The sequence below is a fragment of the Prionailurus viverrinus genome, chromosome B3 (assembly GCF_022837055.1).
Source record: "Prionailurus viverrinus isolate Anna chromosome B3, UM_Priviv_1.0, whole genome shotgun sequence".
NCBI lineage: Eukaryota > Metazoa > Chordata > Mammalia > Carnivora > Felidae > Prionailurus > Prionailurus viverrinus.
This window is the reverse complement of record NC_062566.1, coordinates 79853970-79881290: the sequence shown is the minus strand read 5'-3', so window position 1 is coordinate 79881290 and position 27321 is coordinate 79853970. Positions and strand designations below refer to the sequence as shown.

At 37.3% G+C, this 27321-nt stretch overlaps 1 long non-coding RNA gene across 2 annotated transcripts in view; it reads left to right on the top strand.

The window, feature by feature from the left end:
- The first annotated feature begins 9401 nt into the window (after window positions 1–9401).
- Window positions 9402–27321, top strand: part of LOC125168999 (uncharacterized) — a 30407-nt gene continuing 12487 nt past the window's right edge. Inside the window, exons 1-4 of one of the 2 annotated variants that reach the window (XR_007153390.1) lie at window positions 9402–9879; window positions 15097–15170; window positions 15740–15808; window positions 25131–25529. This is a non-coding gene — a long non-coding RNA (uncharacterized LOC125168999). Of the gene's footprint in view, window positions 9880–14406; window positions 15809–25130; window positions 25530–27321 lie in introns of those variants that run through there. The other variant, XR_007153389.1, reaches the window with a different exon arrangement.

Genomic DNA, 27321 nt, shown 5'->3' with positions numbered 1-27321 from the left:
TAATGTTTTGTGGTGTATATTACAAATTAATTTTTTAAAAATCTCCCCAATACCCTAACATATGTTTCTGTATTTTCCTTTCTAGTCTTTGTATATATGTTTACATATTTGTAAATAGTTGTATGGGTATATATAAATATACATAGTTGTGTATAGACACATAGTTGTGTCTGTATACAACTTTGATTTCTGTGATAGTTTAATTAAATATCGGAATATTTTTGGTTTTCCCATTTCTTTTATCTTGTTTAAAACATAAATATAGGGGCATCTGGGTTGCTCAGTTGCTTAAATGTCCGACTCAGGTCATGATCTGAGGGTCGTGAGATGGAGCCCAACGTTGGGCTCCATGCTGAGGGTGGAGCCTGCTTGGGATTCATTCTCCCTCCCTCTCTCTCTCTCCCTCCCTCCCTCCCTCCCTTTGCCCCTCTCCCCCTCTTTCTCTCTCTCTCTCAAATAAATAAACAAACAAACCACATAAATATGTCTTTCTTTAGTCACTAACTCTGCATATCAATCCAGATAGGACAAGAAAGATCAGAAGGTATTTTTATCACAAAAGAAGGGTAGAGGGGAAGAAGGTAGGTTACATTCGATCCCATTTATTAGATCTCTATTCTGTAAGATTCCTTGTATACAGCTTTATGTGAAAAGGCTAGCACAAGGACTAAAATAAAAAATAAGATACTTTTAGCTGTTATTTGTATGACTATTTTATACATAATTAAATGTATCGGTTTACTGTAATAGCATATATTTAGGCACTTAAATTTCAAACACAACAAACAATACTAATGTAGCAAATACATAAGATACAAATAGTAATCACACATGAAAAAATAAGTTTATTAGTAACAGTGCATAATTACAGAACGTTTATTGAATTTCACTTGATTGTGTACCTATTCTTTTTAATAGGTTTTTTTTTTTAATATTTATTTATTTTAGAGAGAGAGAGACAGAGTATGAGCAGGAGAGGGGCAGAGAGAGAGAGACATAGAATCTCAAGCAGGCTCCAGGCTCTGTGCTGTCAGCACAGAGCCCAACACAGCAAACCCATGAACCACAAGATCATGACCTGAGCTAAAGTCAGACACTTAACCAACTGAGCCACCCAAGCATACCAATTAGGCACCTTTTCTTAAGAAACTATATTTCTGGGGGCACCTGGGTGGCGCAGTCGGTTAAGCGTCCGACTTCAGCCAGGTCACGATCTCGTGCTCCGTGAGTTCGAGCCCCGCGTCAGGCTCTGGGCTGATGGCTCAGAGCCTGGAGCCTGCTTCCGATTCTGTGTCTCCCTCTCTCTCTGCCCCTCCCCTGTTCATGCTCTGTCTCTCTCTGTCCCCCCAAAAATAAATAAACGTTGAAAAAAAAATTTTTTAAAAAAAAGAAACTATATTTCTGGGGCACCTGGGTGGCTCAGTCAGTTAAGCGTCTGACTCTTGATCTCAGCTCAGGTTACAATCTTACAATTCTCAGATTGAGCCCCACGTCAGGCTCTGTGCTGGAGCCTGCTTGGAGTTCCCTCTCTGCCCCTCCCGTACTCACACACTCAATCAAGAAAGGGAAGGAAGGGAGGGAGGGAGGGAGGGAGGAAGGAAGGAAGGAAGGAAGGAAGGAAGGAAGGAAGGAAAGGAAGGAAGGAAGGAAGGAAGAAAAAGAGAAAAGAAAGAAAGGAAGGAAAGAGAAAGAAACTGTATTTTCTAAACTCTGATTCCCAATTGTCCTAGTGCTTGTTGAACTTCTAAAGCAAAATTTGCTTGCTCTGGCCCTGGGTATATGCCAGAACTCCCATTCTAGAATGCACTGGGCAGGAGAAGAGAGATAACATTAGCAACACATGAAGGGACAAGTCTATTTGTAAATCATTCAGCCCCTAAGCTCTAAAATAAAAATAAATATTCAGCTATCATTAGTAGAATATATTCAAGAGTATAGAATATCAGTGGTTTCCATAGATACATGCATAAAGTTACAGAAAAAATTGACAATTATTTTTTTAAGTTTATTTTTTTAGTAATCTCTGCACCCAATGTGGGGCTTGAACTCATGACCCCAAGATCAAGAGTTGCCCTACCGATTGAACCAGCCAGATGTCCCAACCATTGTTTAAATACTGTTGTCACTGCAGTGATTTTAGTTATGTTAAACTATATATAAACTATTTTAGTTGTGTTAAACTATGGATCTTTAGTTGATGGAATGGAAAAGAAGGTATAAAAATGTATAAAATACAAAATACTGGAAATTATTCTATGTAATATTTATGCCATTAATACAGTTTTTAGTAAATGAGGCAAATATTAGAACTATAGGATATTGAGGAGACATTCTTACACCAGTATTAAAATTCTGTGTGTAAAATTCTTTAATATAGATCTTTATGTATAGACTTTGAAATGTCTGTATGTTTGTCTAGATGTCTCTAGACATATACTGTCATTAAAAAGGCTGGTTTCTCACTTGGGGAAAATTTTTCATCTGTGGAATTTTACGCTCCAGTTTGTTACTCCTTGTGTGTCTCACAAGGTTCAGGGGAAAAAGGGTGGTGGAGCTAAGATATTTCTGTATTTCAGCAGCCAAATGAAAAAAATCACAAAACATTTTTTTCATATTACTAGTGATCAGACTACTAAAAACATTAAGATTACAGTAAATGTCAGAATTATTTAACTCTTTACCTCCTAAAATATGTGACCAATTTGATGAAAGAGTTAAACTGATGGAAAACAAAATTGTTTTTAGAACTTTTTTCTAAAAAGTTTAGATACAAGGTAAGGACAGATGTTCCTAGTAAAGGGAACAGCATGTGCAGAGGCATAAAGGATGGAGAGTATTTCAGTATGACTAGACCCCAGGGTAGGAAGGATTACATGAGGGCCATGAAATAGATGGATGCCAGACCAGGAAGGGCATGGTATACCAAGCAAAGGAGATCACATTTTATTCTGAGTCAGGGTTGAGCCATTAAAAGATTTTAAGCAGAAAAAAAAAAAAAAGATTTTAAGCAGCATATTGATATGGTCAGAATAAAATTATAGAAGCCACTATGGTGGTCCAGTGAACTGAGTAGGAATGAGCTAAGACATTGTCTCCAAGGATATACAGAAAAGAGTCAAGAGGTATTTAGGAGGTCTCAGCTCTTTGTTAGGGAGTACATAAATCCAGAATTGAAGAGGGTTTAAAAATTACATTTATGAAGATACATAAGAAAATCAATGTGGCATTACAGCAAGTTTATTAGGTCAAAAGATAATAGCAAGAAATCTACTGAATGCAACCTTATACTATCAGCATAAAAATAGTTAAATACTAAGTATTTTGGCAAAAAAGAATGCTAGGAGGCAAAAATTATGACAATAGCTTAAAAAGGAACCTGCCAACACACACACACACACACACACACACACAAAACAAGGATATTAATTAGCATTAAAGAGAAGGATTTGGGTGGGGCATAAAGTTCCAAACATTTTTCATGTAAATAAAATGAAGAATCTAGCTGAGGGGGAAAAAAAACCTAAAGGTTTCACTGGGGACAAGCTAGCATAGTAAAAGATTTCTCCTTTCAGAACTCGTTTCTGAGAAACAATATTAACTAAACCAGCCTTGTTTGGCAGCTGTAAATTCCCTAGACTTGTCCAGATGCCTAAAGCAACCAACCACTTTAGGCTGTAGTTTACCTACTTGTAAATTAAGTTAATTAATGTTTTTGGACCATGAGTTTCACAGGAGTATTATGTACATTATCTGAATCATAACTACCTTGAGATACACACATGGAAGAGCACATAAATAGAATACAAATTGAAATTGATTTTAGTCTCTCTAAAGACATGCCCCAAGAAAATTGATAGATATAATAATCATAATTGTATCAAGGATCCTTGTTTCCAAGAGCTTTCAAATTCAAGTTCTTTTTGCCAGCAATAATGATCATTGGTTGTTACATTCTCCAAATCTTCTTGTTTTCTTAAATTTCTACTTTCTTTGAGGAAGATAAGGAAAAGAAAAATGTGCCCAAGGTAACCTAGGAATAAATTGAATATGGATTAATGAAAATATAACCCTGTAGGCTAAGAAGAAAAAAAATGTATGAAAAATCTGAATCTAATGGCAGAAAAAGATCACAGGCTATGAAATCAGTTCTTAAACAGGCTCTATTAAAGCACATCCGTACTGACCTAAATCAAAGACAGACTTCTAAGGGGGCCTAGGTGGCTCAGTCAGTTAAGCATCCGACTTCAGCTTAGGTCATGATCTCCCGGTTAGTGGGTTCAAGCCCTGAATCTGGCTCTGTGCTGACGTTCAACCTGGAGCCTGCTTCAGATACTGTGTCTCCAGCTCCCTCTGCCTCTCCCCTGCTCATGTTTGTCTCTCCCTCTCTCTCTTCTCTCAAAAACAAAGAAACATTAAATCTTTATTTTTATTTTTTTTATTTTTTTTCTAATGTTTATTTATTTTTGAGACAGAGACAGAGCATGAACGGGGGAGGGGCAGGGGGAGGGGCAGAGAGAGAGGGAGACCCAGAATCGGAAGCAGGCTCCAGGCTCTGAGCCATCAGCCCAGAGCCCGATGCGGGGCTCGAACTCGCGGACCGCGAGATCGTGACCTGAGCTGAAGTCGGACGCTTAACCGACTGAGCCACCCAGGCGCCCCAAAACATTAAATCTTTAAAAGACACACTTCTAGATCAGGAAGTAATATATATTTAAATGCTGAGCCATCAAGAAAGATTTTCAGGTAAAAAAAACAAAAACAAAAAACACCCTAAATTCATCGATACAGATTTTGTACTTGATGCATTACTGAGCCTAACAACAACCCAATGAAGTGGGAGCTATTAATCCTATTTAACAGATGAGTAAACTGAGTTTTAGTGAAGGTAAGAAACTTTCCAAAAGTTGTACAGCTGGTAAATGGCACAGCCAGGATTTAATTCTATTTTCTATCTAAACTCCAAAGCCTATGCTCTTTTGTTATGCTGCCTCTCTCTTAAATTTCATAGTCTGATATTAACCACTAAATTAACAGATTATTATGGAAAGAAGAAACTTCCTTATTTTGTCTTTGGATTCCTCATCAGTGTGAGAATTGCTTTAGTAATTATCAAATGTGTGGGTTGCAACTGTGATTTTTTTTTAAGTTTATTTAAATTGCAGCTAGTTCATATACAGTATAACAGTAGTTGCAGATATGTATAATATAGTGATTCCACATTTCATATGACAGCCAGCACTCATCACTACAAGTGCTCTCCATAATCCCCATCACCCATTTTCCCCTCCCCCCACCCCGCTACAGGTGTGATTTATAAATCTGGTGGATGCTTAAACCAAGAGGAAAAGTGACAACTAGGTCATAGATCACATTTGGCTTTTGTATGAAAGAGAGGTACAACAGAGCTTTAATATTATAATTGATACTGATTAATACTATGATTATAACATCCTAGATGGAAATTATTAATGTTTTTTATTAATATTATTTTTATATTTTATTAATATAATTATTATAATTTTATATTTTTATTAATATAAAATTATTAATGTTTTGACATTGAAAGTTACCTATATAAAAAGTAGGTTCAATTTCTTCCTTTTTGTCCACTTACTAAATTATTCATACACTGTAAAATAATACCTGAACTTTTCAAAAGCAACTGAAGACAAAACATGCCAAGATTTTGGTTCACAGGCAGAAAGGGTAATGAGTTCAGACTATAGATAATTTACCTAAAACAATGACTCAGGTTTTGGATTCCAGCTTTATTTTTTCCTTGCCAAACAAACATTATTATTATTTAGGTCAGACTGCAAGGTGCAAATAAGAAGAGCCATTCTTTCTGTTGGAAGATGAAGAATTTGGAGAAGCACAGAGTTTTAGTTAGAAGTTACCTTAGGATAAACCAGTTCAAATCCATTTTCTTAGAGAAAGAAAATTATATCTGGAACTTCTTTGCCAAGTGGGAAAAAGCAACTTCCTTAAAATAGATCTGCATTTTGGTGGTAACATGGGACCCACAATTTATGGGGTAAAATGAAGCTTGCAAAGTACTTTACATTGGTATTGAGAAATTGGATCCTTCCTACATTGCTGGTAGGAATATAAGTTGGTAGGCGCCGTGGAAAACAGTTTGGTAGTTCCTCAAAATGTTAGCCATAGGGTTGCCATATGACCTACCAATTCCACTCCTAGATATATATCCAAGAAAAAGGAAAACTCACATCCAACCTAAAAACTTGTACACAAATGTTCATAGTACATTATTTAAAATAGCCAAAAAACAGGGTGGGGAAACAAATATCCATCAACTAGTAAATGGATAAATAATGTATAAATAATTCCATACCATGGAATTTTATTCAGAATAAAAAGAAACCAAGGATTGATACATGCTAGCACATGGGTGAATCTTGAATACTTCATGCTAAGTGAAAGAAACGAGTCACAAAAGATCACGTCACAAAACGAGTCACGAAAGATCGCATGTTGTATGTTTCTATTTAAATGAAATGTCCAGAATAGGCAAATGTACAGAAAGTACATCAGTGGTTGCTTAGAGCTGGGAGGGGGAAGAGAGGGGATAGGAAGTGTCTATGAATAGGTATGGGGTTTCTTTTTGGGGTGATAAAAATAGTAAGATCATGGTGATAGCTGCATACATAACTGTGAATAGAGGAAAAACCATTGAACGGTACACTTTAAATGGTTGAAATTGTATATGAATTACATCTAAATAAAATTGTTAAAGTAAAAAAAATGAGGTACCAAAATTACTTTAGGTTGTAAGCGATACCTGTGGCTTTCTCCTTATAAGAGTTGGGTAATTATTTAGCACAGCAGTGTTTATATTATTAAATCATGAAGTAAGAAGACTACCTATACTTAGCTTAACAAGTACATGCTTGATTCTCAGAAAGCAAATAATTACATTAAAAATTATGCTAATCTCAGGTTCATTAGAAGAAATGAGATAATTTTAGTACTCTCACTATTTTATATATATGTGATCATAAAGTTATCTGAAAACAGTGTAAACCAGTGGTCTTCTATTCTTCCACCCATGCAAATCCACTGGAGATCCTGGATGAATGTCTAGCATTTTCAGAGCCTTCATACATTTTTTAGCACTGAAAATAACTTTTCCATTTATGACTATAGTCATGAAACAAGATCTGGAACATGTCTCACTGACAAAGGTCTAAAAGAAGGCAAGCTGCCCAAAAACCAAGGAGGCAGCAGGCCTAAAAGCAATTGAATACACTGTCCTTTTTTTTCCTGTATTTAGTAACAGTAACTGAACATAGGTACCAGAACACATAGATGCATACATACCCAAAACTGTCAGAAGGCTCTTGGGTAGGAAAGGAGTAGCACTGATAAAATATATCTTTGATCACTGCAAAAGGACTACAATTTTTACAGGTGAAACACTGAAGAAACCAATTTGCAGGCTCTATTAATATACACATTTAGAATTCTAACTAGCTCTTGTAAGTACTACATCTAATATTAATACTGGTGTCAAACCATACAGTTTTATTGAAGTGTAATCAATATAAAATAATCTGCAAGAAGTACAGTAAGTGTACCATGACACAGGTATACCCTCTGAATCCATTACCATAATCAAGAGGACAAACATTTCCATCCCCACTAAGGTTTTCTCTTATTTCTTTGTCATCTATCCCTCCCTTGACCCCTGTCCCAGGCAATCACTGATCTGATTTCTGTTGTGATAGATTAGTTTGCTTTACATAAATGGAACCATACTGTATACATTTTGTCAAACTTCTCTCATTCAGCATAAGGATTTTAATGTCTATCCATTTTGCACATATCAATAATTTATTCCTTTTTACTGATGAATAGTGTTCAATAGTGTGGATTTACTACCATTAAATACTACTACCACTGTAGATCTTCCAACTTTGTTTCTCTTTCAAAAATTTTGTGGCTACCCTAGGCCCTTTGTATTTCCATACAAATTTCAGAATCTACTTGTAAATTTCCACAGATAATCCTGCTGGATTTTTTTCATTGAGATTACATTGAATCCATAGATCAATTTGGAGAGGAATGACATCTTAACAATATGAGTTTTCTGGGGCGACTGGCTGGCTCAGTCAGTGGAGCATCTGATTCTAGATCTCGGGATTGAGGGTTGGAATCCCACAATGAGTGTAGAGATTACTTTTAAATCTTTTTAAAAAACAATGCTGAGTTTTCTGACCCAAGAATAAGGCATATGTTTCCATTTACTTAGGTCTTTAATTTTTCTCAGCAATGTTTTACAGCTTTTAGTGTACAGGTCTTATGCTTCCTTTGTTAAGTTTATTCCTAAGCATTTCATTGTGTTTTTTGTTTCAACATTTATTTATTTATTTATTTATTTATTTATTTATTTATATAGGGAAGAACACAAGCAGGGGAGGGGAAAGAGAGAGGGACAGAGGATCCCAAGCAGGCTCTGCGCTGACAGGCTGACAGCAGCGAGCCCAATGTGAGCCTTGAACTCTCAAACCTCAAGGTCATGACCTGAGCCGAAGTCCAACACTCAACTGACTGAGCCACCCAGGTGCCCCCTCAAACTTTTATTTAAGTTCTAGTTAGTTAACATATACTGTAATATAGGTTTCAGGAGTAGAATTCAGTGATTCATCACTTACATATAACACCCAGTGCTCATCGTAACAAGTACCCTCCTTAATACCCAATACCCATTTAGCCCATCCCCTATCCACCTCCCTACATCAAACTTCAGTTTGTTATCTATAGTTAAGAGTCTCTTAAGGTTTGCTTCCCTCTCGTTTAACCCACTTGTCCATCTGTTTTGTTCCTTCAATTCTACATATTCTACATATGAGTGAAATTATATGGTATTTGTTTCTCTGACTTTTTTCACTTAGCATAATACATTCTAGCTCCATCCACATCATTGCAAATGGCAAGATTTAATTCTTTTTGATGGCTGAGTAATATTCCATTGTATATATGTACCATCTCTTCTTTATCCATTCATCAGTCAGTGGACATTTGGGCTCTTTCCATAGTTTGGCTATTGTTGATAATGCTGCTATAAACATCGGGGTGCATGTGCCCCCTTTGAATCAGTCTTTTTGTATCTTTTGGGTAAATACCTAATAGTACAATTGCTGGATGCTAAGGTAGTTCTACTTTTTTTTTTTTTTTTTTTTTTGAGAGAGAGAGAAACAGAGCATTCAAGCATAAACAAGGGAAGGACAGAGGGAGAGAGGGGGAGAGAATCCCAAACTGGCTCCATGCTCAGCACAGAGCCCAACAGTCTGAAGGGGAATCATGACCTGGGCTGAAATCAAGAGTCAGACACTCAACCAACTGAGCCACCCAGCTGCTACAGATTATTTGCTTTTTGGATGGTGAGTCTGAGAAATTTTTTATAGATTTTGGATACTGTTTATCAAATATGTCATTTACAAATATCTTCCATTCCTTAAGCTGCCTTTTAATCTTGTTGATTGTTTCCTTCACTGTGCAGAAGCTTTTTATCTTGATGAAGTCCCAATAGTTCATTTTTGCTTTTGTTTCCCTTGCCTCCAGAGACCTGTCTAGTAACAAGTTGCTATGGCCGAGGTCATAGAAGTTGCTATGGCTGAGGCCGAGGCCGAGGTTGCTGCCTATGTTCTCCTCTAGGATTTTGATGGTTTCCTGTCTCACATTTAGGTCTTTCATCCATTTTGAATTTATTTTTGCGTACAGTGTAACAAAGTGGTTCAGTTTCCTTCTTCTGCGTGTCACTGTCCAGTTTTATCAACACCATTTGTTGAAGACACTGTCTTTTTTCCATTGGATATTCTTTCCTGCTTTGTCAAAGATTAGCTGACCATATCATTGTGGGTAAGCATTTCATATTTTAATGTTTTTAATGAATGGTATTTAAAATTTTTTTCAATTTCTGATTGTTGCTAGTATATAGAAGTACAATTGATATTTATGTATTGACCTGTATTCTGCAATCTTGCCAAATTCACTTATTAGTACTAGTAGATTTCTTATTGATTCCTTCAGAAAAAGTTTTACTTTTTCTCTTCCAATTTATAAACTTTTGTTTCTTTACTTGCCTTATTGCAGTAGCTCTGACTTCTAGTAAAATGTTCAACTGAAGTGGTAAGGACAACTTTGTCTTGTTTCCAATCTAATGGGGAAAAAGCACTTAGTCTTTCATTTTTAAGTATGATATTAGCTATAGGTTTTCAGGACATGCCCTTTATTAATTAAATGAATTTCCCTTCTATTCCTGGTTTGCTGAGAGTGTTAGCATAAGTGGATACTAATTTTGTCAAATTATTTTTATTGAGATGATCAAATGTTTCTCTTTTTAAGTCTGCAAAAGTTGTGAACTACATTGTTTGACTTTTGAAATGGTAAACCAACTTTGCAGCCCTGAGATAAACCCTCCTTGGTTATGAAATATTATTGTTTTTATAAATTATTGGGTTTGATTTGCTAAAATTTTAAATCCATGTTCGTAAGGAATATTGATATATAGACAATAGTTGTTGTTGTTCTTGTTGTTACCTTGAAATGTCTTTGGTTTTGGTGTTAGGCTAATGCTTGCCTCTGACAATTTCTGCCTTTACATTGTGTGTTTAGACCATTTACATTTACTGTAATTGTTGATATAATTGAGTTAAAATTTATCATTTTTCTTTTTGTTTTCTATTTGTCTCATCTGTTGTTTGCTTTTTATTCTGGTCCTATCTTCTTTTGTATTAATCAGAACACTTTTGATGATTTTATTTTGTCTTCTTTATCTGCTTATTAGCAATACATGTTGTTTTTTTAAATGACTGCATTAGAGGGGTGCCTGGGTGGCTCATTTGGTTAAGTGTCCCACTCACGATTTCTACTATGATCTTGCAGTTGGTGAGTTCAAGCCCCACATTGGGCTCTGCACTGACAGTGCGAAGTCTGCTTGGGATTCTCTCTCTCACCCCTCTCTTTCTGCCCCTACCCAACTCACGCTCTCTCTCTCAAAATAAATAAATAAACTTTAAAAAAAAATGGCTGCATTAGAGTTCATAGTATACATCTTTAACTCATCACAGTCTACCTTACGTGATATTATACTAATTCACATATAGTATAAAGACCTTACCACCATATACTTCCTTTTGTCCCCACCCAGTCCTTATGCTATTGTTGTCATATGTATTTACTTCCACGTGTATTATAGACCCCACAATACATGGCTATTATTTTTTGCTTTAAATGGATCATTATTTTATTTATTTTTTTTTGTTTTTTTGTTTTGTTTTTTTTTTTATGAAATTTATTGACAAATTGGTTTCCATACAACACCCAGTGCTCATCCCAAAAGGTGCCCTCCTCAATACCCATCACCCACCCTCTCCTCCCTCCCACCCCCCATCAACCCTCAGTTTGTTCTCAGTTTTTAACAGTCTCTTATGCTTTGGCTCTCTCCCATTCTAACCTCTTTTTTTTTTCTTCCCCTCCCCCATGGGTTCCTGTTAAGTTTCTCAGGATCCACATAAGAGTGAAACCATATGGTATCTGTCTTTCTCTGTATGGCTTATTTCACTTAGCATCACACTCTCCAGTTCCATCCACGTTGCTACAAAAGGCCATATTTCATTTTTTCTCATTGCCACGTAATATTCCATTGTGTATATAAACCACAATTTCTTTATCCATTCATCAGTTGATGGACATTTAGGCTCTTTCCATAATTTGGCTATTGTTGAGAGTGCTGCTATGAACATTGGGGTACAAGTGCCCCTATGCATCAGTACTCCTGTATCCCTTGGATAAATTCCTAGCAGTGCTATTGCTGGGTCATAGGGTAGGTCTATTTTTAATTTTCTGAGGAACCTCCACACTGCTTTCCAGAGCGGCTGCACCACTTTGCATTCCCACCAACAGTGCAAGAGGGTTCCCGTTTCTCCACATCCTCGCCAGCATCTATAGTCTCCTGATTTGTTCATTTTGGCCACTCTGACTGGCGTGAGGTGATACCTGAGTGTGGTTTTGATTTGTATTTCCCTGATAAGGAGCGACGCTGAACATCTTTTCATGTGCCTGTTGGCCATCCAGATGTCTTCTTTAGAGAAGTGTCTATTCATGTTTTCTGCCCATTTCTTCACTGGGTTATTTGTTTTTCGGGTGTGGAGTTTGCTGAGCTCTTTATAGATTTTGGATACTAGCCCTTTGTCCGATATGTCATTTGCGAATATCTTTTCCCATTCCGTTGGTTGCCTTTTAGTTTTGTTGGTTGTTTCCTTTGCTGTGCAGAAGCTTTTTATCTTCATAAGGTCCCAGTAATTCACTTTGCTTTTAATTCCCTTGCCTTTGGGGATGTGTCAAGTAAGAGATTGCTACGGCTGAGGTCAGAGAGGTCTTTTCCTGCTTTCTCCTCTAAGGTTTTGATGGTTTCCTGTCTCACATTTAGGTCCTTTATCCATTTTGAGTTTATTTTTGTGAATGGTGTGAGAAAGTGGTCTAGTTTCAACCTTCTGCATGTTGCTGTCCAGTTCTCCCAGCACCATTTGTTAAAGAGGCTGTCTTTTTTCCATTGGATGTTCTTTCCTGCTTTGTCAAAAGCCCACAGCTAACATCATCCTCAACGGGGAAAAACTGAGAGCTTTTTCCCTGAGATCAGGAACACGACAGGGATGCCCACTCTCACCGCTGCTGTTTAACATAGTGCTGGAAGTTCTAGCATCAGCAATCAGACAACAAAAGGAAATCAAAGGCATCAAAATTGGCAAAGATGAAGTCAAGCTTTCGCTTTTTGCAGATGACATGATATTATACATGGAAAATCCGATAGACTCCACCAAAAGTCTGCTAGAACTGAGACAGGAATTCAGCAAAGTTGCAGGATACAAAATCAATGTACAGAAATCAGTTGCATTCTTATACACTAACAATGAAGCAACAGAAAGACAGATAAAGAAACTGATCCCATTCACAATTGCACCAAGAAGCATAAAATACCTAGGAATAAATCTAACCAAAGATGTAAAGGATCTGTATGCTGAAAACTATAGAAAGCTTATGAAGGAAATTGAAGAAGATTTAAAGAAATGGAAAGACATTCCCTGCTCATGGATTGGAAAAATAAATATTGTCAAAATGTCAATACTACCCAAAGCTATCTACACATTCAATGCAATCCCAATCAAAATTGCACCAGCATTCTTCTCGAAACTAGAACAAGCAATCCTAAAATTCGTATGGAACCACAAAAGGCCCCGAATAGCCAAAGGAATTTTGAAGAAAAAGACCAAAGCAGGAGGCATCACAATCCCAGACTTTAGCCTCTACTACAAAGCTGTCATCATCAAGACAGCATGGTATTGGCACAAAAACAGACACATAGACCAATGGAATAGAATAGAAACCCCAGAACTAGACCCACAAACGTATGGCCAACTCATCTTTGACAAAGCAGGATCATTATTTTAAAGATAACTTTAAAGTAAGGGAAAAGTCTTTTATATTTATCCCCACATTTGCCATTTCTAGTGCTCCTCATTTCTTTGTATAGATCCATATTTACAGTCGGTTATCATTTACCTTGTGCCTGAAGAGCTTCCTTTTTCCGTTTTTCAGCTGGTGTACTGGTGATGAATTCTCTCAGCTTTTCTGTGTCTAAAAATGTCTTTATTTTGACTTCATTTTTAAAAGATTTTTGCTGGGTCTAGGATTCTACATTAATGGTTTTATCTTTCAGTAGTTTAAGGATATTCTATGTGCACTCTGGCACCGCTCCTGTTATCCTTACTTTTGTTTCTCTGTATTTGTATCTTGTTTCTCTGGCTCCTTTTAATATTTTCCTTTTTTTAATGTTTTTATTTATTTTTGAGGGAGAGAGTATGAGTAGGTGAGGGACAGAGAGAGAGGGGGACAGAGGATCTAAAGCAGGCTCTGGGCAAAAAGCAACAATCCCATGCTGGACTCGAACTGACCAACCATGAGATCATGACCTGAGCCGAAGTTGGACACTCAACTGACTGAGCCACCCAGGTGCCCCTGCTTGTATTATTTCCTTTTTGTTACTGGTCCTCAACAATTGCATTTTGATTTGAATTGCTGTGTTTTATTTCATTTTTCTCTTGCTTGGGATTTTTTTAGTTTCTTGGATCTGTGAGTTTATACTTCTCATCATGTAGAAAATTTTGGGTTATGATTTCTTCATATGTGCATTCCATTCATCAATCTTTCTCCTCCCCTTTGAGACTCTAAGGACACATACGTTAGGCTGCATGGTGTCCTGCATTTCAGTGATGCTTTGTTCTTTTTTACCCCAGTCTTCTATCTTTCTGTGTTTCATTTTGAATAATTTCTATTGTTGTGTCTCCAAGTTTACTAATCTTTTTTTTTTTAAGTAATCTCCAACACCCAACATGGGGCTCAAACTCACGACCCTGAGATCAAGAGTGGCATACTGTACTGACTGAGCCAGCTGAGCACCCTAAACTTACTAACGTTTTATTCAGCATTGTCCAATCTGCTGTTAATCTCATTCAGAGTATCGTTCATTTTAAGCATTGCTTCTTTTTTCATCTCCAGAAGTTTGATTTGGGTCCTTTTAAGATCTTACATACCTCTTATCATGCTCACACTTTCCTCTAACTTTTTGAAGATATGGAGTTGTATTATAATAGCTGTTTTAATGTTCCTAATTAATTTAACTAATTCTGTCACCTGTGTCATTTCTGGGGCTGTTTCTATTAATTTTTTTTTCATTATAGGCTGTATTTGCCTGCTTGCTGGAATGCCTTCTAATTTTTTATTGCATGCCATTGTGCTGTGGTTTTCTTGTATAAACATTTTTGGGCTTTGTTCTGGGATACATTTATGTTACTTGGAAACAGTTTGAGCCTTTCAAGTCTCACGTTTAAGCTTTGTTGGGCAGGTCCAGAAGAGCCCTTCATTTACGGCTTATTGGCCCAACTGCTAAGGTGATAACCTTCTGAAGACTCTACTCGATGCCCTACATATGAGGTCTTTCCACTCTATCTGGTTGGAACACAAATTATTCCTGACCCAGTGTGACTCCCAAGTTTTGTTGTGCTTCTTCTTTTCCAGTGATTTTTTTCCTCTGGCCCTGGTAGTTTTCTCACATGCCTGTACCGATCAGTACTCAGCTGAAGACTCAAGAGGTACTCTCCCAAGCTCTTCTTTTGTGCAGCTCTCTCCTCTGGTTTTCAACCTGAAATTCTGATGTTTTCACCTCCCAGATCTTCCAACTCTGTTTCCTCTGCTCAGAGAGGTGACCGAGCTTTGCTTGGGTTCCTCCTCCCTATGCTGCAGCCTGAAAAGATCTCCCGCAGCCAGAGCAATTACAGGAATCACCTTGTTTATTTCCTTCTCTGAAAAATCTCTGTCCTGCACTGCCTGCTCTTTGATCCCTGAAAACTATGACTTCATACATTTTGTCCAGTTTCTAAATTATTTTAGGTGAGAGACTAATTCTGGTCTCTGGTGATAGCAGATATCATACCATATATTTTTTTTATTTCCTAATTTAAGTTTTTTGAATCATTTCTCAAGATGGAGGAAGCTAATAAAGTGGGAAAGACAAAAAAGCCTGAAATGAACAATTAAGAAACGCAAGAAACAATCACAATACTTTGACAAAATGTAGTACTAGCTAATAACTAAATACCCAAAGCCTTTTAGAAAACATGTCAAAAACCCTTTTAATTATTACCATATCTCAACTTTACAGCTTCAAGTATTAAACAGACTCTAGCACTGGCAGCTTTTTGAAAACCCACCCTTCACTGCAATTTTACCTGTAAGTAAAATTGGAAAATTTTTCTTTAAATTATGAAAGATATTGAGCATAAAACTTAATTTTCAAGTGACCAGATTTTACTCTAATGAAGCCAAAGATGAGTATGGTCGTTTTTCCAGCACAAGTTGTAGAATGATAGAAGAAATTACTTTAAAAAGAAATTTTTCAGAGGTGCCTGGGTGGCTCAGTCAGTTAAGGGTCCAACTTTGGCTCTGGTCATGATCTCGTGGTTCGTGAATTCGAGCCTAGCATCAGGCTGTGTGATGATGACAACTTGGAAACTGGAGCTGGTTTCAGATTCTGTGTCTCCCTCTCTTTCTCTGCCCCTCCCCCGCTCATGTGCGCGGGCTTTCTCTCTCTCTCAAAAATAAATAAACATTAAAAAATTTGTAATAAATAAAAAAGAAAAGAAAAATTTCAGGGGTTCCTGGGTGGCTCAGTTGGTTGAGTGTCTGACTTTGACTCAGGTCATGATCTCATGGTTTGTGAGTTTGAGCCCTGCGTCAGGGTCTATGCTGACAGCTTGGAGCCTGGAGCCTGCTTCAGATTCTGTGTCTCCCTCTTTTTCTGCCCCTGCCCTGTTCTCACACACACTGTCTCTCTCTCTGTCTCAAAAATAAACATTTTAAAAAATAAAAGAAAGCTTTCAAAGTGAAATAATAAATATATTTTCCCCTGTGAGGGGGAAAATCACCTCAGATGAGTTATCTCACTTTTTCCAAACAAAGAAATAATCGGGCTGACCAAAGGCATGGAAAGTTTCAAACACACATAAAGGGTGGTACAACTGAAAAGAGCTTGTAATACAGCAAACTGGCCACTAGGCTTAATCACCTAAAAGCTTGTATTGTCAGCATTCCTGTCGAATGGATGAATGAGCCCAGAAAGATACTTCTGATAAAAAAAAAAGGAAGGCATAGTAGAAATGTTACTATGTAAGAGTGCCAATAGGCAAGAGAGGTGGTAATTATCCTTCACTAATCACCTAAAAATACAGCATCTTCTCCTTTTTGAGGGTCCCAATGATCCCCACCTGCTGACTTTCACATCTTTCTGTTATTCCCTCCCATTGTGTGTCGGCTGGACACAGTGACTTGCTTCTCATGAATAGAATATGGCAAAAGTGATGGAAAGGTGTGTCTGAGATTAGTTTACAAAAGACTATGACTTCCATCTTCCTCTCTCTCTCTCTTGCTCTCTCACTTGCTCATTGTGATGGAGGAGACTGCCATGTTGTGAACCGTTCAGTGGTTAGGTCTGTGGCAAAAAACAGAGGGCAGCTTCCAGTCAACAGTCAGAGAGGAACTGAGGCCCTTAGTGCAACATACTGAGAGGAACTAAATCCTACCAATGTCCTCCGAGTAAGATAGAAGTGGATCCACCTCTAGTCAAGCATTAAGAACACTAAAAACACTGCAGCCACGCTAACACCTTGACTGCAGCCTTGTGAGAGACCCAGAGTCAGAAGACCCAACTAAGCTACCTTCCTTACCCATAGATGCTATAAGAGAGTAAATGTCTATTGCTTTTATTCATGAAGTGGTAACTTGTACAGCAATAGAAAACTAATACAGATTCCATATGATAAATCGTAACTTATCCCTAACTCAAATTTCACTTAAGAAGAAGTGAATATGCATCTGAGAAGATTTATTCTTTACCCAGTCAAGGTAGTTATTGTCCAGAAAAAGCTTAGATACATGCCAAGTGATCGTATCATGATCTCACTTCTGAGTTTAGAAATTAATCTGAAAGAATTGTAGTTTCCAGTCATATTTTTCCATTAAGAGACTATGAGGTTCTATTTTTATGAGCCATAAGTACAATTTTCCACTATTCTGAAAAATAATATACTCCTAGCTCTGTAGTAACTATGGTTGATTCCGGAAATAAGTATTCTGTAGTGGAAATTATCAGAACTGTGTATTTGAATAGACCTAGCTATTTAAATAAACAGCCACCATTTTGTGAAAATTCAAAAGGAGAACAAATGATGTGACAATTCTCATAAGTAGTTCATTTAAGAAATTATTCTCGGGGCACCTGGGTGGCTCGGTCAGTTAAGCATCCAGCTCTTGATTTCAGCTCAGGTCATGATCTCACAGTTTGTGAGACTAAGCCCCAAGTGGACTCCTTGCTGACAACAAGGAGCCTGCTTGGGTTTCTCTCTCTCCCTCTCTCAGTCTGCCCCTACCCCCCTGCACACAGATGCTCTCTCTCTCTCAAAATAAGTAAATAAACTTTTAAAAGAGTTATTCTCAAACTAGTGGATATATTGATGTTTCTATAGTTCTTTAAAATCTACTTCTAGATTTTATATGCTCTTTGGTGTATATGATACATTTTATAATAAAAACCAAGTTAAAAAAATCAAACAAGCCTTCTGCCTTCTTCTGATATTTAAGACTTTATTTAAAAGTCAAGCTGTAAAGGGTGCATATGGTAGTCATCTGAAAAAAGATGTGCCTTCTAAGCTTCTATTAAGTTTAACATACTTTAGTTCTCCTAAAATTTTTTAAGTTACCTGTTTACCAAAGATCCAATCACTCAGGTCCTCCAAAATTAATCCTTTTGTTTTGCTTTGTTTATTTTTGACGGGGGTGGGGGAGGGGCAGGGAGAGAGAGAGAATCTTAAGCAGGCTCCATGCCCAGCATGGTGCCCAGTGCGGGGTTTGAATCCTACAACCCTGGGATCGTGATCTGAGTGGAAATCAAGAGTCAGATACTCAACAGAATGAGCCACCCAGGTGCTTTTTAGTCCTTTTGTTTTAAAAAAAAATTTTTTGGGGGCACCTGGGTGGCGCAGTCGGTTAAGCGTCCGACTTCAGCCAGGTCATGATCTCGCGGTCTGTGAGTTCGAGCCCCGCATCGGGCTCTGGGCTGATGGCTCAGAGCCTGGAGCCTGTTTCCGATTCTGTGTCTCCCTCTCTCTCTGCCCCTCCCCCGTTCATGCTCTGTCTCTCTCTGTCCCAAAAATAAATAAACGTTGAAAAAATTAAAAAAAAAAAATAAATAAAAAATAAAAAAAAAATTTTTTTTCAACGTTTATTCATTTTGGGGACAGAGAGAGACAGAGCATGAACGGGGGAGGGGCAGAAAGAGAGGGAGACACAGAATCGGAAACAGGCTCCAGGCTCTGAGCCATCAGCCCAGAGCCCGACGTGGGGCTCGAACTCCTGGACCGCGAGATCGTGACCTGGCTGAAGTCGGACGCTTAACCGACTGCGCCACCCAGGCGCCCCATTAGTCCTTTTGTTTTAAAAGATAAAGGTGAAAAAGCAAAAAATAAAGAGAAGCCACACAATAAGAAAAAAGGTAAATTGCTTCTGCAGTTACCTCCTTTTTTCATCTGCCACAGGTTTAAACATTTGTCTACATGGATGGATCTCTTCCTTTTCTCAAATATTCAGTCAGAATACCTGAATCTCAGAATTCAGATCAGATCAGTCTGAATCTCAGAATTCAGTCAGAAGGGCTACTTCTGACACTGATATTATGAACCCCACTATGCGTTTATTACTCATTCTGAGTATTACTATTAATATCATCATTCATTGAAGCAGTAATGCATGCTACCACTTTAAAGTTTGGAATTAGATTAAATTTGCAACTCTTTTGGCACATCTGGATTGTTTTACAACTGGATGCCTTTGGGACTTTTGTTTATAGTATTTTATAAATGCAATGCTGTTTTGGTTTTTATTTTTTTACTCTTTTTGAATTACGGCTTTAGTTTTCATTCATTCAGAAAATATTTATAGACCTTTTACTACATATCTGGAACTATTTAAGATAGGTATGCAGCAGTGAACAAGATATGCAAGGTCACAGTCTTTTGGGGGTGTATATCTTTTTTTTTTTTAAGTTTATTTTTGAGAGAGGGAGCGTGAGCAGAGGAAAGGTGGGGGGGAGGGGACAGAGGATCCAAAGCAGGCTTTGTGCTGACAGCAACAAGCCTTTGCAGGCTCAAACCCAAGAACCGTGAGATCATGACCTGAGCTGAAGTCAGACGCTCAACCGACTGAGCCACACAGGCGCCCCGTGGGGTGTATATCTTAACTGGGAGAGGAGTGGAGGTGGAGGGTGCTAGGCAAGTAAAATAAATTACCAACTGAAGTTTTGCACTACATAATATTTTTCTCTTTTTAATATTTTACTTACTGTCATTTATTTATTTTCATTTTAGAGAGAAAAAGAGCATACAAGTGGAGGAGAGGGGCAGAGGGAGAAAGAGAGAATCTTAAGCAGGCTCCACACTTAGTGCAGAGCCCAATGAGGGGTTCAATTCCTCGACCCTGGGATGATGACCTGAGCTGAAATCAAGAGTCTGACACTTAACTGACTGAGCCACCACCACTATATATATATATATATATACACACTATATAGCATAGTTTAGTATAGTATAGTATAGTATAGTATATACTATATAGGTATACTATTTACTATACAGTATACCTGTATATTACTATTTAGTATACAGTATACCTGTATATTTACTATACAGTAGTATAGTAAATTTACTACATAGTATTTACTATACAGTATACCTGTATATTACTATATATATGTGTGTGTGTATACATATATATACACATAAATGTGTGTGTGTATATATATACACACACACACACACATATATATGTAGGTCATGAATACATATATATATATGTATATATATACATATATACTGATACAGATTTGTAAAAGTGACAATAATACACTCATGCTCCCTTCTCTAAGTGTGTCTTAACAGATTAAACCACACACTTATGACATCTATACATTATATAATCAACATCTTAAATAACAGCTTTGAAATCTCTCAATGATAGGTTGCACTGCATGAAAAATCAAGATATAGGCACTTAATGCCATACTCATTAAAACAGCGAGGGATTAACTCTCATCATGTATATACTCAAATCAAAGTTAATGCCACGGTTTTCTTTTTATTTCTTTTAATAAAAATTATATAGTTTGCCATTAAATATCTTTGAGTAGACCTGATCTTTCAGGTCATGAATATTTTTTTAAAAAAATTTTTAACATTTATTCATTTTTTGAGAGACAGAGACAGTGCAAGCAGGGGAGGGCAGAGAGAGGGAGACACAGAATCTGAAGCAGGCTCCAGGCTCTGAGCTGTCTGCACAGAACCCGACGCAGGACTCAAACTCATGAACCGTGAGATCATGACCTGAGCTGAAGCCGGATGCTTAACCTATTGAGCTGCCCAGGTGCCCCTCAGGTCATGAATATTTAATGAAAATAACAAAATTAGTTATCATCTTTGAAGGGGAGAAAATTCAGGTAAGAAAAGACCTATTCTGTCCACCTACAGTAGACTGCTTAATACTGCAAGGAAGGCATTTAGCAAGAGCACACTGGAGATAAGAAGTGCCCAGGGCTTTCTCCTCTTTGATCTACATATTGTGCTTCATGTGCCAAGGGTGTGACACCATCTTAAACACAATCTTACCTTTCCCCCCTCAGACACCAAATTGACAGGGTAGAATAGATGGAGCACTATATCTCTTTTCTGCTATGGCATACCAGGGAGAAAAATCTCTATTATGTAATTTTCTGTATCTTCAAAACAAATCAAGCTTCAAACAGGAAATATTGTCACCCCTAGAAAAGTTCTACCCATCAGAATATGAGATCCTCATATGTTGCTGATAGTAGTGTCATAAAAGCCTTAAAATGTTTAAAGACCTTGACTAAGCACTTCCATCTCTGGGAACTTAAGAAAATAACCAGATATTTATAGAATTACTTACATATGATAGTTCATCACAGTATTGTTTATAATGGTTAAACATTGGAAACAAACTAAATGTCTAATAGAGATTAAGGACAGAGCAACCATATTCTGAAATGATAATCAGAAGTAGAAGAATATGTCCGAATGTGAATAAATATTCACAATGTATTGTTAGGTTAAAAAATGAGGTTACAATATATAGAAAAGTGTTTAATTGAAAATCAAATGTCAGTAAATGTCACAGATTTCACAGTAGACAGCAGTAAGCCAGTCACTCGTTTCAGACATCACTCTAAATCAGAATACTTATGTAAGGAACAATCCAAAGTTAAGTTCTTAGATAATGTGTATGCTATTATGCTTCAGAAGATTCAGGGGATATATTTTTGGACAGTTATCAGTAATTTCAATATGTGCCTTTTTTACATTGACCCTATTTGAGATTTGTGACTAGCAAATATTAATGTATTTCTGCTCTTAAATCACGAAATTCGTTTATTCCTTGTGGATATGTGAAATCACGTGGTTGCTTGTTTCTGCTTGAACAATATGAAATGCCTTTCTTCATTAGGTGGGATTCATGCATATCTAATTTTCCATGGAAGATTAATGACAGCATAGTATACAATATATGAGTAAAACCTAAATGGAGATGCTGTTCACGGTTGACTTGTAACATTGATATCATTACCTTGAAATTGGTGTTTAGGGCCTCATTCTTCTGCATTTTGTATGACTAAGGAATATTTTGAATTTTATAAATAAGATGTTATACCAATTGGTTTTTAAAGAAAAAATGGTGCCAATCTATTAAAATACTGATGCATCTTTAAAATAGTAATAGATAGAAGTAGAGAATATTAGTTGATGTGGTTGAAATGAAGAAACCTTCACAGATATCAGTAGAAGATAGCTAGCTAACTCTTTCCTAAAAAGGCATACAATTGTACATCAACATTTCTTAATAATTACCTCAGGCCTGAAAATTATTGAAATCCTTACTCCTAGGTCATTATAGTAGAACAAGAATGCTTTTTGAATGCTTATAATCTATATTTTGAACAAGGATTATACAGTGGATTTGAAATTTTAAAAAAAGAGGTCACAGACTATTATATAGAATATGATCCCAATTACACATGTGTTTGTGTATATGTGTATAAATGTACATATAAATAAAAATGTTTAAAGTTATATGCCCAGATGTAAACAGTGATTATCTCAAAGGTGGCTTTTTTCTTTCTTTCTTTCTTTCTGCTTTTCTGTATATTTCAAACTTTTTTTTAAATGTTTATTTTATTTTTGAGAGAGAGAGAGACAAAGCGTGAGCAGGTGAGGGGCAGAGAGAGAGAGAGACACAGAATCTGAAACAGGCTCCAGGCTCTGAGCTGTCAGCACAGAGCCGGATGCAGGGCTTGAACCCACGGACCACGAGATCATGACCTGAGCCAAAGTCAGATGCCTAACCGACTAAGCCACTAGGTGCCCCTGCATATTTCAAACTTTTAAGAATGAAGGGCTGGTAGGGGCGCCTGGGTGGTTCAGTAGGTTGAGTGTCTGACTTGGGCTCAGGTCATGATCTCACAGTTCATGGGTTTGAGCCCCATGTTGGGCTCTGGGCTGACAGCTCAGAGCCCGGAGCCTACTTAGGATTCTGTGTCTCCCTCTCTCTCTGCCCCTCCCCTACTCATGCTCTGTCTCTCTCAGCCTCTCAAAAATAAAGAAAATAAATATAAAGAAACGTAATAAAAAAAATTTGCTTAAAGAATGAAAAGCTGGTATTCCTTTTGTTGTCAAAGAAAATTACAGCAATTTTTAACAAAGTTCTACTTTTCTGAAGTTCCATTATTCTCATTTGGCATCACTCTTCCCATCCTCACTTTCTGAATGTCTATATATTATCTATATCTTCGTAGTATCAATTGTCAATGTCTGATATTTATCAGAGATTCGCCGTTATAGGATTACGAGCTTCCAATTTTTCTCAAGGTACCTCTCCATTTAACAAGTATTTGCTAAATTAAACTAAATACATTTATCTTTCTGTTAGCCTAGCCTCTGTGACAGAGCTGCAAGATAGAACTGTGTGTAAGGGGGGCTTCAGGAGTAGGAGGGATAAATTAATATTATGCCAAATATTAATGCCAAACACTTAATAATTTCTTTGCAAAGCAATATTACAAAAATGCAATGCTGTATGCCAAGGTGAAATAGAAAATGTTCCAGAAAGGAGTGGGAACATTGGGAAGCCAACTAAACAGAAAAGTGTTGGGGCCCCTCCCCCAGAAAAAATCTTAAGGGTCTGGGAACTCTTTCTTTTTTTGCTTCTTCCTTCCTTTTTTTTTTTTTAAGCAGTTATTATTTTTAGTTACTTATTTCCTTTTGGGCAACTCTATAGTGAGAAAAGTTTTTTCTTTCCCCCTAGCTCAAAGTTTAAGTATCAAACATGTGAATGAGCCAGTGCCTTCTCTCAGGGAGAGTGCAGCTCCAGGGAATGAAGACCAAGGATCTCTAGCTATCATTCTTGGGGGTGGTCCTAGAGAGTTAGAGACTCTGTGCCTATTGAGAGAGACCGGAAGCCAAACCAGTGTGTGGGTCCAAAAGAGACCCAAAGACTAAGAATGGTCCTTGGTCACCTGTGGTGCTAGGAGTGAGATCACAGAGAAACAGCATGCAGCATCATTGACTGGCCAATTATTGGATTTAGGGATTAGCAGCAAAAACAAAACAGAACACATTGGGGACAACAGCATATGCACCTGAGGTGGTGACAGAGCTGGGATCTCTATTCTCGGGAAATTAGTTATTAAAATGGCCCTCAGTTAAGCATCCGACTTCAGCTCAGGTCATGATCTTGTGGTTCATGGGTTCCAGCCCTTCATTGGGCTTTGTGTTAACAGCTCAGACACTGGATCCTGCTGTGGATTCTGTATCTCCCTCTCTCTCTGCTCCTCTCCCCACTCATGCTCGCGCTCTCTCTCTCTGTCTCAAAAATAAACATTTTTTAAAAATAATAAAAATAAATAAATAAAATGCCCCTTTACTGGGCACCTGGCTGGCTCAGTCAGTGGAACATGTGACTCTTGATCTCAGGGTTATGAGTTCAAGCCCCACATTGGGTGTAGTGATTACTTAAAAATAAAATCTTTAAAATAAAATAAAATGCCCCTCTGCAGAAGAAATTACCAAAAAAAACCACCAAACCCCCCCCCAAAAAAAAAAACAAAAAAAGACACAATACAGGTTTAGGGGAGGACAAGAGTAGGGGGAGTTACATGTGTACATAACACAGGACTGTGTTATCATCCACAACCCCACCACAGAGAGTTGGGGTACAGCCACCAGTGGCAGACAACTTTCATCAAAAAGTAGACAGCTGTAACTTTAAGTCTCCAATGTGCTAGCCAGGGTAAGAGTCGCTACTTCCATTAAGGGAACATAAAACTGAAAGCTGCAAATGACACTTTTTCTATTCTGTGCTTTGCTTACCAGCAAGTCACGTGTTTATCAGACTTCTCTTCATTTAAAACTGGGTAATACTTCTTTCTCACCTTGCAGGTGCCTCCTGAAATACAGTCAACACAATGCTGTGCTTTGGCTACTTGTGTTTTTTAAGAATAAACCAAAATCAGCATTTTTAATCAACCACATTGGACCAGATTGGGAGAGAAAGACTAATGTGTTCCAATTGCCTCGTTCCTCTTTATGACCAAGCAGGAAGTTTCAGATCAAACCTCCACCTCTCAGGAAGTTTACGTCAAAATGAGTATTGACATCCTGTTTAATAGAGTCTTAAATTTTTTCCTCACTTCCAGACACTCACCATTTGAATTAAAATGTTTGAGTAATCTGTCCTGAAATTATGTTTCCTTTGACTCTCAGAAGACTATGTCTAAGTGACAAATGGAATATCTCTATGACTAATAATGATAAAAGTTAAAGGTTTTTTTTTTAGTAGTAAGTACCTGTAATTATAACTCTTATTTATATCAGTATTCCCTACCCCTTATTCATTTGATCTTTCAAGTAGGCCCTTGTTAATTATATTCTGATTCATTAGTTATGCCGCCAATACACTAAAAACAAGCAGATGAAACCCTGAGTAGAACATTTTGGTGCTTCCCTCCAGGACATACTATGTAATACTGAAGTGAGAGAGGTGAGGTGCTGGTGGCTCTGGATCCTCTAGAAACCAGCTGTATGATTTGGCTGAGTCTCATAACCTCTCTGGCTTCAGCTTTCTCACCTGAAAATGAGGTGTGTGGTTAAATGATTGTCAGTACATCCTGTGCAATTGTATGATGGAGAAGTGGAAATCTTTATCTCAGATACTGTAAAGTCATACTTATTAAATTAAAAAAAAAAAGTACTCTAAGTGTAAGCCTCAGTTTGGATCTTCCTAAGTGTATTGGTTAGGATTCTTTAGGGTTGAAAGTAACGGAAATCCAAATGGACCTTATTTAGATAGGAAGATAAGAAGGCAAATCTATTTTAAAGGTATAGAAGCATCTCACAGAACTCAAGGACAGATAGTCAACTGCACATAAGGAACCAGGAAGACAAATGTCCAAAGCACTCTCCTTCTCCAGTCTCCCCCTCTCTTTGTACGTGTGCTTCATTCCACCTCCTCTCTGTAGACTAGGTTCTTCTGCTTCCCTTGACCACATCATGAAAAAGAGGACAGCCTGGAAGCTCTTGAGTTCAAAAGTTATAGTCCAGGCATAAAAAGAGAAATGGCTCATTTAGTCCAAATACCATAATTTAGTCCAAATTCCATATCCAGAAAAGGCTCTGATGTGTCTGTATTAGGACAGATGCCCACCCCTGGACTAATTGACTGCCATGTAGGTTTGAGGCCATTTAGATGGAATATAACAGCTTTCACCAGAATCCTGAGGGAAAGTAGAGAAATTTTTAGAGATGGGAAATAAATAGAAAATCCAACAGACATTCTTGCACTAAAATTCCACTTAACACAATAGTATTTTCTCATTTTGAAATAATTATAGATTCACAGGAAGTTGAAAAATTAGAACAGAGAGGTTCCACCTAGTTTCCCTCAGTAGTAGCATTTTACATAACTGTAGTATAATATCAAAAGCAGGAAATTGACATTGGTATAATCCATAGAATTTATTCAGATTTCACCACCTTTACAGGCACTCATTTGTACACGTGTATAAAAATCTATGCAGATTTATCACATCTTTATAGATTTGTGTAACCACCACCATCATCAAGATACAGAACAATTTGGTCAGCACAAAGACCCCGTGCACAAATGCACAGTTCATTTAATTTTCATGAAGTAAATTCACCCATGCAATTCAGTGCAAGAAACAAAATCACCACCATTTCAGAAGACCTCCTTATACCCCTTTTCAGTCATTACTCTCCCTTAAGAGTGAATCACATATTATGTACTCTTTTGTATCTGACTTCTTTTGCTCAATATTATGTTTGTGGCATTCATCTATAATTGCTTTATATAATTATGGTTCACTCATTCTTTAAGGAGCTTAATTTTAACATTTTTTGAGGTTATATGACATACAATAATCTGTACATTTTCAAAGTGTACAATTTGATGAGCTTTGATATATGTACCTATATCTGTAGCAATACCACAATCAAGATAATGAACATATCTACTTCCTCAAAATATTCCATGAATTTTTCAATTTTTTTTAATATTTATTCATTTTTGAGAGACAGAGAGAGACAGCGAGTGAGCAGGGGAGGGGCAGAG